Source organism: Pimephales promelas, chromosome 3 (assembly GCF_988280905.1).
Source record: "Pimephales promelas chromosome 3, fPimPro1.hap1.1, whole genome shotgun sequence".
NCBI lineage: Eukaryota > Metazoa > Chordata > Actinopteri > Cypriniformes > Leuciscidae > Pimephales > Pimephales promelas.
The window spans coordinates 18062818-18072887 of record NC_142771.1 but is presented as its reverse complement, the minus strand read 5'-3'; the positions used below and the strand labels follow the sequence as shown (position 1 = coordinate 18072887).

The 10070-nt window shown below is 37.7% G+C and overlaps 1 long non-coding RNA gene across 1 annotated transcript in view; it reads left to right on the top strand.

The window, feature by feature from the left end:
• Positions 1 to 5: 5 nt before the first annotated feature.
• Positions 6 to 10070, top strand: part of LOC120489454 (uncharacterized) — a 29005-nt gene continuing 18940 nt past the window's right edge. The window contains exons 1-3 of the long non-coding RNA XR_016155092.1: positions 6 to 1497; positions 4203 to 4243; positions 4464 to 9042. This is a non-coding gene — a long non-coding RNA (uncharacterized LOC120489454). The remainder of the gene's footprint in view (positions 1498 to 4202; positions 4244 to 4463; positions 9043 to 10070) is intronic.

The following is a 10070-nucleotide window of genomic DNA, read 5'->3' as shown; positions in this document are numbered from 1 at the left end:
TGATTTCAGTCTGTAGAGTTAAAACGGAAAAATAAGCATCAGGAGGTTAATGTGTCAAAGTGACAAAGGTGCTACATTGCCTTTTAAGTTTTAACCCCAAAATATTAGTAGTGGGAATATACATAGAATAGCACAGACGTATATACAGGGCTTGTACAATGAAACTGAAACACCGGCCAACGAAGTGTTGGAGGTTTGAAGCCCATATATGTGCAGCCTGGTGGTTTTACATTCCATGAGAGCAGTGTTTGAAGGTTGAATTAGCAGAGCAATAGCACAGGACTGTTGCGTTCGCAAAGCATGGAGGTAGAACTTGATGGGCATGCCACGGTGCACCTAATGGTTTAAACATTGTATCCTGAAGGGGTAATGATAATGCACACAGCAAGTTGAACATCTTTCATGGCGTATATTTGATCCCCTTATTTTGGATTTTGGAGGAGCAAGTCAGACAACCTTTTCCTCCACCAGCATCACATAGTGACATGGCCAATGTTCTGGAAGAGGAATGGCTTAAAATCCTTCTGGCCACTGTGCAGGACTTGTATTTGTCATTCCCAAGACGAATTTATGCTGTTTGGCAGCAAAAGAAGGCTAATACTTTATTGTGGTTAGGGTTGCACAATATACCGATACAGTGAAAATAACATTATATATTTTATTTAAAACCCTATTATGATATGATTTTGCTCATTTCGGTACTTGATGCGCTGCTGTTACGAAGTTCACCGCTAGGTTGTGTCCTACCCAAACTGCCACGAAACCGTCAAATGTGGCAACATAGAGGAACAAAATGGATAAAGCAGGTGAATCTCCCTCAACATCCCAAAAATTGTGGTATCGAGCCAACACTAAAGTGGTCTAAAATCTCAAGTGTTTCATTGTCCAACCCCTGTAGTTGTTAGTTAGTTCGTTCATTGATATATGGTAACCTTTATTTAACTACAATAAACGAATGTCTCAGTTAATTAGTTGGATAGTAGGCTAGCCTTTATTTAAAGGGATAGTTCACTTTGAAATTAATTTATTAATTTAAATAAACTGTGAAGATCTAAACATATTTAGATATACAAGAAATCGCAAAGGAAGACGATTTTGATATATCTAAATATGTTTAGATCTTCACGGTGAAAGGTAAAACTTCCGAAATCTATGTGTAAACAATGATTGACGTAAATGTGCAAGAGATCAGTTCCGGCGCATGGGCAGACCGAAGAGCCCGTACCTTCAGATCAGTTGGACATGTCTGTGGTCACAAGAGGTAAAAACGATATTAATACTGTTCGTTTTCTCACACAAAGGCCATCAATGTGTACTTACATTTACGAGTCATTAAATCATGTTTAATTTGGACTTCTCTGTATATGCTCTTTTAGGAGATCCCCATAGATCCCCACTTCCATTATATGACTGACAGACAACAACGGTTTGACCTAAAAATAACAAAATTCGAAACACTGTGGAAACAAAGACACCTACATCTTGGATGCCCTTGAGGTAAGCTAAAACATCAAAAATTAATTTCAAAGAGAACATCCCTTTAACTACAATACACTATGATGTTTTAGGTAGTTGCTCAGGTATGAGCAAAGAAAACAACTTGACACAGTACATGATACAAAAGCTTAAATTTACTTAATGAGTTAGCTGGTAGGTTGGTTTGTTGTTAGTAACCTTTATTTAACTATGATACAACTATTATGTTAGTTAGTTAGTCAGGCAGTAAGTTTGTTAGTTAGGCGGGGAAATGTTCACAGACATGACAGATGGTTGGTTAAATGAATGAGGGACTGATGGCACTGGGATTTCCTTTCCTCTTAAAGCATACCCAGAGAAAAGAGTATCCTGTTATTTTACTTATGGTCACTGGTGTGCTGTCTCGTGTGTGCTAAGCTTCCTGTTACAACTAATGTGGTTTTCATTTTAGCAGTTCTGCTTTATACTTTGAACAAAGTAGACTTATGTAGTCCCAACAGAGCTATTTGTAAATCCACACTCGAGACAGTAAAGCAAACACTCTCATCCATCTCCTTCACACAGGACGCCTATAAACATAAATTCCACTATTGTCGAAATGGAATAGATGGCTTACATGCAACATTGCCACATCCCATAAATCCTTTTTGTCAATGACCCACATGCACGTAATAAGACACCAGAATGATTTGCTTATGCTCTGAGATCACACAGCAAGGTTATCTGGATGCGGGGGTCATAATGGAAACCAAGTTGTTTTAGGCAAGAAGTGCTGTGGAGCTGAAAATAGTGCCAAAGCTGCTGTGGTGGATTTGCATTCGTCAATTACATTATCTTTAAAGTCAGCAGTGACCAGCTTGAAACAGCATCAGATGCCAAAATGGCTTTTTAAAGGGATAGTTCATCCAAAAATCAGTTTTCATTTGTAAATCCATATGGCTAAGTACGAGTGGAGCAATTTATGTTTTTTGTGGCCTTTTTACACTTGGAAACTTTGGTTCCCATTTATTGTAAATGTATGGCATTGGCAAAGAATATGGAAAACAGTTGTCAGATGTACACCTTTGTTCCACAGATTCATATGGGTTTGGAACAACATTCATATTTTAGGTGAACTATAATCCCTTGTGCTTTGAACCTGAAGGTGTTTTGTCCCCAGGCCAGTAGGGATGTGCCCAAAGCCTATATCGAAAATCAGAAAGGCATGGACAATGAAAAATGCATAGATAGTAAGGAGAGATGACGGACATGACGATATCAGAGAGGATCCTGAGCGTCATTGACAAATATCTTATCTTGTAAAATGCCTGGTCAGTGCCACCGCTCCCCAACAGAGTATGTGTGATCTTGAATTAGAAAGTGAAAGTAAAATATGAGCATACAGATTACAAGAGAGATTACCATACCGCGCATATTGATGGGATAAAAGCAGCCCACAAATTATATACAAAACAATTACCAAACGAGGAGTGTAACAATAGTGCACTCTGTCACTGACTAGATATGTTTAAAATAATGTAAAATAAAATCACTTTTTACAGGTAACATAAGACATTTGACATTATCAGGACCGACCGGCAAAAATTCCTGCATTGCATAATTATACACTATATTCAACTCTATATAGTAAAACTGTAAACTTGATTTTTTTTCCACACATTTTTTTTTTGGGGGGGGGGTGACCTACACCCAAAAGATTCTCACTATCCACAGTACATATTGTTGCATTTCTGTATTGTGATATAATGTGACACGATATATTGTTACAGCCCTATACCCAACTATATAATTACGAGAGAACGCAAAAACATTGAAATGTTCTTTTAGGAAAGCCGTTTTAGTTCCTTTCCGAACATAGGCCTAGTATTCGGCTTCGGGCACATCCCTTGTCATGGTACCATGACTGCAAAAGTGTGTTGAAAATTGGGAAGCATGTCTCTCAAAATACCACAGTGGGAATCTGCCACCTTCATAATAAACTCACACAAGCTGGATTTCCCTGAGGCAGCAGTGGTGCAAACTCAAGCCTGACTCCCGCAGGGTCTTCATGCATTATTCAGAATGGGCTGTGTGATATCAGTAAACATAGCTTAGAAACCATCTGCAACCACTGTCAGTCCAGAACTGGATAAGCAGTGGAAACCGCTATAGGTTTATAGGCACTGATGTATTTATTAAAAATGTTTGTTGCAAAACACAAACTGGGGAGAAACAGCTGAAATGCTCAAAAATGGAAAAAATAAAGGATAGCCCAGCAGCTGGTCCTCAGCAGATGGTGTGTTTAGGATATTGGTATGCTGATCAGATGTCTGATTTGGTCCATGCAGGATATTATTAATTATGTCCTTATCCTTTTTTTTTTTTTTATTTGTGTGCCTCATCAAAAATATGATTGTCCCCTCCACCCCGCAAAAACATCTCTTCTCTGATGATGACAACCCCTCCATTTCAGCAACCTGTCATTCACATGAACAGCAGTTAGCAAACAAAAACGATCCAGTCAGTTCCCCTTAGACAAAATCTAGTCCTGCCCTACATTTTTCTCATTCAAGAAGCTGTTTCGCTAGGTTATATGCCACTATAGAAGAGAAAAGATGATTGCAACATCTGTTTCATGCTGATTTTACAAGTTTTTGGTTGGTAACCACTAACTGAATTATAATTTTCATGGTACTCCTAAGAGCAATGTGAACATTTTTTAAATGGTCTCCTTTTGTGATCCACAGAAGACAGAAAATCCTGCAAGTATAGAACAACACAAGGCCGGGTGAGTAAAACCTTAACCTTAACAAAAATGCTTATTTTATGTTTGTCACTTGCAATGCCATCCTGGTCAACCAAGTTTTGTAGGGAAACACTTGCTGGTCTGGACAGCAGAAAAATGGGTTTACTTGATGTGTGATTCAAGGTTTGCTAGAAGGCTATGAACCCATGGTTATAAAAAGCATGTCAATTTCCATCAAGTCAACACTTGATCTTATCCATAGGGAAACAACTTTGGAAAGTGGGCACCAGATGGGGCTGAAGAACAAGAGGGATTTATGACGTCAACCAAAAAGAAAGTAATTTTTTGGGCAGAGCAATGTATTATATCTTGATAAAAGATTGCAAGGACAAATTATTTTCTTTGGTTGAATTAAGTGGACAATGAATATTAAGACATATTAAGACCAGGAATGTGTATTAAAGTAAACAGAGCAATTTGAGATTTCATGTCGTTTTCTCTTTTCAGAAGCAGACCTTTGTGAATTTGCTGGCCGTGTTTTGAGCTCATGCAGGTCTCCTCTGGCTTGAAGTCAGATTTACAACAGTCGCTGTTCACAGTGCTTAGTGGGTGCACTTGATCTGAATGATTGTGATCCCTCCTGGGCAGTGCAGGCAGAATGTCAATGCCTCTTAACTGTCACCATCCCGTATACAGGACACCTAACTTTACTTCGCTATTAATATTATTATTAAATCCTAATCTAATTATGACAAACTATATATGGATGGAAAGGTCTAAGACTCCTAAATAGATATTTGACTGCTGTATTTTTACTACAAATTATGTAGGAAGAGTAACCGATGTGCACCTCAAAAAATCTGCATCATAACAGGAGTAATATAATATTATCCTCTAAAGGTATAATATTATCTTTTTTGTTTATTTTTTATTACATCACATATTTTAGTAGTTATCATAAATTAGGTATCATTTGAAAGCTTACACACTCGGAATACATCCTGTTAAAATCCTTTTGAAATTGAACGTTGCGTTACCATAGAAACGGTACTCTAAAATATTTTATCAGGCTCCTCCCCTTTTGGCCATCATTATATTTCATAATTTATGATCAAAACCTTTTCTAATCTTGACAAAACACATATTATCAGAAAGGTCTAAGTCTCAAGGTTCCAAATTTTTTGACAGAATTGATAATTGGATAGAAATGTATTAATTTGTTAAGGCAGAATGTATCGAACTAAATTCAATGGAATGTTTGTAACTCGGTGGCTATTTTTGGTACTACGCCTAAGCAAAATCTCATGGGAACTTAAATTTGTGTGATATCAACTTCAAATTTGGAACACAACTTGGTTATATATATATATATATGGTTTATTTATATATAAAATAAAAAAATATATAGTACAGTATATTTGATTTACTGTACATTTAAACTTCCATAACTTTTTCATACTTTCATTTTTTGAAGTGTTTCCTTTAAAACAAGACCAAACTTATGTCTATATTCCAAAGCATTCTTGAATTACAACCTTTTAAGTTTGAATAGTGCATTTTAACCCCCATTCTCAAAAAGGGGGGTGACAACGAAGGGGTTAAAAGGCCTGTGACTTTCTGCCAAACGATGGATGCCTCTCACTGGTTAGGGGGCTGGCAGAGAGCAGAAAGGGCAATGCTGAAATGAGCTGGATGGTAAATGCGGGGGGCTCTTAAAAGACAACACATGGCTGGCTACATCCTGGGGGTGGCCCGTACTGAAGTGGGCAGGCGGAGAATTGTAATGTGAGCTGGCCATCAGCCAAGGGTGGGCAATTCTCACCTCATCAATATTCAGGACACATTACTGCAGAAAGCCAGAGAGAATGAGAGAGCAAAAAAAGAGAATGAAAAAGAAAAAGAAACAGAGACTGAGAGAAAAGGAGGGGGGGTGTATTATTGCAAGTTTTATTATTTTAGATTATACTATTATTATTTATATAAACCTAAATTGTAATACAATATATGAAAATTAAAATATATTATTTTCATTTGTTTAATTATAGTTTATTTATTTTATTTATTGAAAAAAAATGTTTCATGAAAATAACTTTCTGCCACATATTTTATACTATTTTTATTATCTATATTTTATACACTATTTCACACCACATTTAATACACTTCATAAAATGCATAATTGTTGGGGCTCCTGAAACTTTTGGCAGAGAAAGTACAAATCTGAATTATTGACCAGCCGAAAATAATGTATTGCTGAGCCCCGCTACTCTTTCAACTCTACAGAAACAGCGAGCAGAGGAGAGCGAGGGATGAGAAAGACAAAATAGAGAGAGACAGAGAGGGAATGTATGAGGGTTTCTGAGCTGAAAGGACAAGAGTGAGTAGGCGAAAAAGACGAGAGAAACAAAGACGAAACAAGCAGGAGGAAAGAATTTGAGCGAGAAAAAGAGAGGGAGGAGGACAGAGAAAGAGAGCTCTTCAGGGATGAAAGGATAATGGAACTGCAGGCAAGAGGAAAGAAAGAGTGACAGACACACACAGACAGAGCCTGCAACTGTATGATACAGCAGATTTCTAGAGGGACTTTCACTGATTTTGCCACAACAGTGCAATGGGCTGCCATCAGATCTAGAGGACTAGAGAATCATGGGTATTTTCACTGCGCCGAGCCCTGTCCTCTCTCATCAGATCGCATGTACTTTTGCCTGAGCACACTATGGTAAATGATCCTGCAGCACGACAGATCTTAAAGGTTTCTTGAGGTCGTGTTCATCAACAGATCGTATCCATGTAGCCACTAGACCACTAGACACGCACTTTCAGTCCACTCACTGACCGTCTGATGACCTTTTGAGTTTGGTTAGCTCTAATCTGATAACGATGAATGATAGCACTAAACAGACATGGCAGTGGTATACAGTAAAAATGGTTTCAATTATTTCAAAGATTTTGCGTTCTCTCGCAAAACGTTTGTGTTTCGCCCAAAAAAGCTTGATAAAGCAGCATTAACACGACGTTTATGAGCGCTGTCTGCTTTGTTTACAGCTGTTACCAGGGAAACTGCTATTTCTGCCACTCCTAAAGCACCTCTTGCTGGCTCCTCATTGTAAACCACATCATATTGTGGGGCTTTGCAAAACCTGTATTAATTGGTGGTGGTTGAAGAGATTCCCCCTTCTATGTAAAGCGATTTGAGTGCTGAGAAAAGCGCTATATAAATGTAATGAATTATTATTATTTTTATTATTATTATTAGATACATTCATATAAAAACACCCACGCCACATTTTGACTTTGAAACGTGCTTATGTTTATTCAACGATGTCAATGGCAACCACAAATAGATTTTAGGCGAAAACTCTAATTAAATAATGTCAAAGTCGGTCAATTTATTATGTCAGGTAAATGTATAATCAGTTCAAAGATAATCAATGCAACAAAACATCAAATGCAATGTAATAAAGAGAAAACGAACCCGACATTAGAAAATAAATTAAGCTGAGAGTATCAGCGACTCGACATTCACAGGCTGATCTGAGATACAGAAAGGCCCCGAGTCCCCTGCTACATCTCATCATATAGACAGAAACTTCTTTCACATGGCTAACAATGGTAATTTCCATACAGAGATTACACCTTTTGAGAACAGGAGGGTTCTCCAACCCTCCTTTGTGTGCTTGTTATCTCTAAACTCTTAAAAACCGTATTACCTTTTGTTTTACTTATTTGGAAATGAGACATTTCAAATAATACCAAACATGTATAAAAATGTATATTAAAAATTCATATCATAACAAAAATAAACACCGGTATTCGGTATGAACCGGTATACCGCCCAGCACTAGCTGTTTGTAAATGTTTGTTGAAACTATGGTTTCGAGGAAACCCGACTCGTTGAATTATGCTAATAATGATGCACCTTGAGATAGTTGGCTAACAATGCTTTTGGGAAACTCACCCCAGGTTGATTCAATAGGTAAATTTGAGGATGGAATAATCACTGGATATGCTGGTGATTGGTGGTATAGTCAATACTATTCTCATAATTTATATATATATATATATATATATATATAGGCAGCCTTTTCAAATAACTTGTAATGCTAGACATCCTGTAGTTGGACAAATTGTCCTCTTATGATCGGATGCTAATATGAGGCATAAACGTCGTCAACAGCATCATATATTGAAGAACCAGTGACCAGTTTTACATTTTACATTTATTCAGTTTGCTGACACTTTTATCCAAAGCGACTTACAATTGCTGTATATATGTCAGAGGTCGCACGCCTCTGGAGCAACTAGGGTGTCTTGCTCAGTGACACACAGTGGATTCGAACCCGTGTCTCTCAAAGTCATGTGTCTTATCCACTGCACCATCACCACCCTGATGGTTTTCAATATGGAATGGCATTTATCCAGTGATGCGTATTAAACATGACGCAATGTAACCTGTTAGTGGTCCTGGTGAGTAGGATTGGCCGTTTTTCTGCTAAACTGACTCGACGTTTGCTCATTCAATTGGAAAAATGGCCATCTGTCAAACCCTGCACACCAGATACCAGGAGTAAGGGGAGTGTGTGGGCCTTGACTTGATGACATGGCGATCCATAACCTTGTGTAACCTCATGTATGTCTGTTTCAGTTATTCTGAAAAAAGGCCCTGTCAGTAAATGTACAGCCCTTAGGAAGGGCAGAAAATGAGGCAAACGTCCTGCTGGCCTAGAGAATGGGTGAAGAAACTGCAGACGTTTACAGATCCCAGCTGATACAATAAAAGGAGAAATCAATACAGCGGTCATCTTCAAAAACTACATTAAACAACAAACAGAAGAAAACCTGGTGAGTAAAGATATGAACATCTATAATGCTCTCAAAGACGTTTCTTGCTTCTACGGCAACCAATCCAGCAAGTCAATATGGTGAATACGCAATTAGTTCATCATAATTTCCCTAGGTTGGTCCCCAAGAATCTGGATTTTTTTCTGTAATAAAGGTTAATGTCTTCATAAGAGGATTAGCCTAATATGTTAGCCCCTTGTGGCTTTAAAATTCATTATTTGTAATCTAACCATTTGTAGTCTCCCATTACCAGTCTATATCCAAGCCACTAATACATTGAGGTTTTCCTTAAGGTCAACTCAAAGCTTTACCCTATATTATTTCTTTCTTAATAAACATTCCTGGTTTTATTGTGAACTGTTAATCTGCTCATGTTATTCCAAAGGAAAAACTCTTGTAATCTATTAAAATATAATATCTTCCCTGCCCTGAAGACTTTATGGACTGACGTCCCAAAGCTCTCTTATTTTTTATATTCTCCCCTCCAACAAACTGTCATATAGAGATCACTCATCACTATCAAATCAAGTCTTGCGCAACATTTTTTTTTTTTCCGTAGGGATGCACAATATGTTTAATTTAATTTTACAGCTTTACTGCCATCTAGTAGTCACTTAAAGGGATACTCAACACAAAAATATGTCATGGTTTACATCAAAATAGTTAAGTTCAGGTTTCAGATTGAAGACAAATGGACTATGATTGTCTAGAGTCTAGACATTGGTGTTTATTCCTTAGACCAGTGAATGTGGTTAAATCCACTCATGCTGGTTTACTCTGAACACTGGTCCATAATGGAAGGTCATTTCACTGTAACTAAAATATTGGCCTGTTAACAGCCCAGATAGGTTCTAAAGGTTAAATTAACCAAACTGTCCTCTCCAGCTCAGCGTTTCTGTTTTGTTGACTAAATTTACGGGTCTCACTCAGAGTGTTTCAGGCAGACCAATTACGTAAGTGCCCTGTGCGCAGTGTAATTGAAGTGCCCAGGAGATGGTTCTGGAATGCCTCTGCAACAATGCAGCAGC